Raw genomic sequence first — 5226 nt, forward strand, 5'->3', positions numbered from 1 at the left:
ATATTTATATATTTATATATATATATATATATATATATATATGTGTGTGTGTGTGTGTGTCTTAATCTTTTATTTTTATTTATTTTTTTTCCTATTATTATTTAATATTATTTCTCTTGTTTGAAGGAAAGTCTTGAAACTTCCGGGTAAGGTTTAAAATTCAAACAAAAGGTCTTTTGGTGCGGCATTGCTTCTTCATTAACATTGCTTTCTTAGTGAATATTAACAAAAAATATTTATAACAATAACATGTCAGTGAAATATATTCTATCGAAATTATTTAAAAGCAAGTAACAACAGCAGCTAAATAGCTTTGCAGGTGGTGTGAGATTTAATCAAAGCATGTTCATTTTCATTCTCTTTTCTCTTATTAATTTTGTTTTTTTTTGTTTTTCTTATTCCTGCTTTATTTATTTTGTTCAAAAGTATTTTTGCTTAAATAAGAAACAAATTTGGTTTTTATAACTATTATTTATGCTTTGAGGTATGGGATAATATCATCTAATAACATTGTTCCAGATCAGATTCTGCATGCAATGGTATCACTCACTTCTAACTAAGTGGTAGACTTAAACTTTTGCCCAGTCTGACACCATCATCTAAACTTTGGGAAACTTTAGTGGACTCCATACCATACTGCTGTATTTATTTTGATCCCAGTTTCTGAGTGGAGAATATCTCATTTGTTCCTTTGTTTTTACTCTTAGACAATTTTTAAAATAAATTTCTTTTAATCCCTGAAAACATTTCACTTAATATATAGAGCCAATGGATCTTGGGAAAGTATAAACGTCACTAACTACTGTAAAAAAAAGTACATTGTATGGTAGCATTTTAAAAGAAAGGTAAAATAGTTATCTTAATTTATGGATTTTTTTTTTATTGTTCATATTTATGTACAGAAACTGAATTTCAAATATCAGATTTGAAAAATTGACTGGATATTGAATAACTGTTCTTTATAGTGACCCTCCATGGCTTACCAAATGGCCTAAACAGCCTAAATTGAACATCCACAACTGTTGGCAGAAGTTCTACTAATTGAAGAACTTGTCCAATTCATGTAAAAATCCTCTCCTCTATAGAAGAGTGCAACACATTTTAAAGGCTTGTCAATATCTTTTCCGCTTGCTGTTTCCCAATGAAGCTTTCATGCTAAAAGTTTGGTTAAAGAGTCTGATCTGAATATTTTAATATAGTTACACATGTTTGTGTTGGTTTATTTATATACACATTTGAGCTAAGTTCCTGTAACAAGTTTCCTAAACTTTAAGTTGCACGGGGTTGAATGAAACTATTTTAAATAATAATAATGTGTGTGTAAATATATATATATATATATATATATATATATATATATAAGATTCAGTTGAATTAGGTACGTAAATTGAAGCACGAAGTCAGTCTGGTATAGTACGCACAGCTCCAAGTTAGGTCAGTAGAATGTAAATAAGATGTCCAGGTATCAATACATTACAACCATTTCAAGTGACTCCATTTTAAATCAGTTTTAAAGAAATGCTCTCCTCAGAAGTAGATGACCATATAGATTTCCAACATAAAGGATATAACAAATTTATATCAATACTAGAAACGTATTTTTAGTGCTCAAAGTTGATTTCTATTGTCCTCTACTTTTCTCACTCCTGCCTTTACATCATAGCTCCAGGATCATTTGGTTTGATACTAAAATTAACACCCTCACTCATTACTCTATCTCAGTGTGTCTCTTTTGCAAATATACTTACCTCACATCTTAATCAAAATCATCTTTTGTTCCATTAATTACTATTTAATGTCTTAATATTATTTTAATTTGTTTACTGATTAATCATTGGAATGTGTTTATAAAAAGAACATCATTTACAAGGATTTTAGGCAATTATATCCAGAAACACACCTTTCTATTTTATCAGCCTTGATATGAACTAAGGCAAAGTAGATCTGGACAAAAAAAGACAAAGTATAGATATAGAGCATTGGGCTCACAATCATGGGGTAGTGAGTTCAATTTCTGGACCAAGCTGTGTTGTGTTCTTGGGCAAGACACTTTATATCACATTGCTCCAGTTCACTCAGCTGTAGAAATGAGTTGCAACATTACTGGTGCCAAGCTGTATTGACCTTTTCCTTTCCTTTGGATAACATCGGTGGCATGGAGAGGGGAGGCTGGTATGCATGGACGACTGCTGGTCTTCCTTAAACAACCTTGTCTGGACCTGTGCCTCGAAGGGTAACTTTCTAGGTGCAATTCCATGGTCATTCATGACCAATGAGGGTCTTTACCCTTATACATATACATGTGAATCTAGCTGATTTCTGCAATTTCCACCTTCCAAATTTCACTTCCAAGGTTTTGGTCAACCCAAAGCTTATGCTAGAAGACACCTGCTCAAGATGCCTGCTTTGGGATTGAACCCAAAAAAATATATAATTGTAAGGTGAACTTAACTTCTTAACAACACAGTTGTATCTAGAACCATTCATATGGTAAATCAAAAGTCAACCTGAATCACAATCAAGTAACAAAGTCTACATTTTGTTTCATTTTTCTTTTTATATTTTGTTTTCAAGTACATTTTTTTTACTGTTTTATTTTTGTGCTTTTTCTTCATTTTTATTTTAAACGTTTTTTTCAATTTTTCTCATTTTACATTGTTGAAAAATCAAGCAAATCCTGTTTCATTTTGGATGTTTAATTGACTGGTCACAGTTTGAATGTTAACTGAAAGCAAATTTTCATTGAATTTACTTGGCAGATATGTTCAGGTTTATAAGTCACCACCAATGTTCAATTGTCTACTTTTTTAATATAGTTTTCTCATCCAGTTCTATGACTCTGGACTAATTAAATCTGCTGTATATGCTACATGTATTTAGTTTCGTGGACTTTTGCCTAATGTTCAGATGACAAGACCAGTACTCTATAATTCTGAAAGAAAATTCTTAGCAACTACACAAATACCAACACAACTACATATATTCAAAGTCATAATTCCTAGACAATAGTTAGTTAATGATCACCAGTTGTAAGATATATTTAGTTCTGGCCTTAAATATTATTCAGACTTAGATATTACTTTCAACTAGAACTCAATGGAAGAATCATAAATAATAATTAACTGATCAGTCAATTAATTAGTAACTCTAAAAGAGAATTTAGAAAAGAAAAAGGTAAATGTTTCTCATCGTTGTTCAATCAACCTTCTAGAAATAGCAGCAATATCTGTCATATCGTATTCTTGTCTTTAAAGGGAAGAACACACAAGATAATGTAAACTTAAACAGCCTCTAAAGATGACAGAGTGGTCATGGCTGGAATGCCTTTATTCATAGTTCTGCTCATTTAGAATTTACCTGGAAGTAAACTACAACACTGGTTTCATGTTCAATTGTAGAAAAACCATGGTTATATTTCTATCCAGAACCTGAAGCTTAAATCATAATGCATTTAGTCTGAGTATAATTCAGGTCACTTATCAGCTCTTGTTTAGCTCACCAACAATATCCTACAAAGCACAAACACTTTTCCCTTATTATGGTGGAAACAGGCAGGATATCTCCATACAACTGTTTCTTGATGGGATGAGTTCTCCAAGATATGTTTAAGACTGCTCTTAACATTCAGGTGTAAGTTCCATCTAGCTTAGATTTGGTAAGTATCCAGGCTGTTGCTCTATATAAAATGACAGACTCTACAGTTGCACAAAAAAAATTCTATTTAAAGAAGAGTAGTGTCACCTTCTACCTTAAAGATTTTGCCCTCGAGGCATTACTTATGGCAGGAAAAAATAAAGTTGGATACTTTTTAGATGCACCTCATAGACTAATTCACCAGAGACACTGAGTACTAACCAAAAGACTTGCTTCAACTAATGCAGGACGGAGCTGGATTGTGTGTGGGGGTTTAAAATGTCTGAGCAAGCTCAACTAGATGATGAGGATAATTCAGGTGCTGTCGAAGATACCAAATTCAGAAAACACATGAACACTTTCCGACACTGAGATAATAGATCAAATACTAGAGCAGAGCAAAGCTCAAAACAGTATAATCCTTTACAAATGACACAACTAAAACTTGAATGATTATAAATCAACTAACATATATAATTTAAAAAAGAGAGTTTCACCAAAATATGCATTAAAAAATTTACCATAATTTCAGCTTGATATGCTCTTTCTCATGGTGAACAAATGACATGGCTAAAACTTGGATGATTATAAATCAACTAACATATATAATAAAAAATAATAGATATTCAGTTGTTTCACCAATGTATACATAAAAAGGTTTACCATAATTTCAATTTGTGACATTCTCTTTCTTCTGATGGTCCACTTAACTGGTTTTTAACCCTGAATTCTTTAATCACTAGTCAATAAAGAGAAGCACATAGCCTGACCAAGAAGTATGGTCTCCACAACCAAATGCATGTCTCATTTTGTAGAAAGAACAAAATCAGTTGGACTGTTATATCCCATAGGCAGTCAGCTGATTTTCCGAAGTTTATGTTTGAAAATGGTAAAATAGTTACTATCTCAGATTTGCATGATTCAACCTTGCTTCATGCCTGATGTTATGGCTATATATGTGATAGAATGATGATTAAGCAGCTTGTCAGAGTGATAACTAGTGTACATAGTAAACAACTAAGTTAACACAGTAACCATTTGAGCAATCATTCTGTTTAGACTTAGTAAAAATGGTAACAAAATCACAGCATTTGGTCTGTATATGTAAATACAATATTTTTATGTGCACAGTTACATACACATACATTATTGTTACATACATACATACATACATACATCATCATCATTATTTCAATATCATCTTTCTGTGCTTGCATGAATCAGGCAAAATTCATTGGGGTAGATTCTTTTACATCTGGACACTCTTCTTGACATCAATTCTCACCTGTTTCCAAGCAAGGTAAGATTTCCCATAATGTGACATAGGAGATTGGCAATGAAGAACACTGCTTGTTTGATGGTAATGCTTGATTACAACTATTGCATGATGTCAAGATAAGGAGATACAAATGCACACACAGACATGTTCAACAGCTTTCTTTCAGTTACTGTCATATATATATATATATATATATATATATATATATTATTTTTTAAGTGAAAGAAGTTACAAAGTGACTCAAGAGCTAAGAGATTAGTGGTACTTATCAAAATGATGTAACAATGTTTTATCCCCCTCTTACTTATATATAT

General features: G+C 31.7%; 1 protein-coding gene across 7 annotated transcripts in view; it reads left to right on the plus strand.

The window, feature by feature from the left end:
• The window catches only part of LOC106881394 (F-BAR and double SH3 domains protein 2), a 286511-nt gene that overhangs the window by 165972 nt on the left and 115313 nt on the right, over positions 1-5226 (plus strand). For 2 of the 7 annotated variants that reach the window (XR_008265738.1, XR_008265739.1), the window contains exon 18: positions 127-146. The exons of the other annotated variants lie outside the window; for them this stretch is intronic. The gene's annotated coding sequence lies outside the window, so the exon portion shown is untranslated. The remainder of the gene's footprint in view (positions 1-126; positions 147-5226) is intronic. 7 annotated transcript variants of the gene reach the window in all.

This window comes from Octopus bimaculoides, chromosome 16 (assembly GCF_001194135.2).
Source record: "Octopus bimaculoides isolate UCB-OBI-ISO-001 chromosome 16, ASM119413v2, whole genome shotgun sequence".
NCBI classification, from domain to species: Eukaryota; Metazoa; Mollusca; class Cephalopoda; order Octopoda; family Octopodidae; genus Octopus; species Octopus bimaculoides.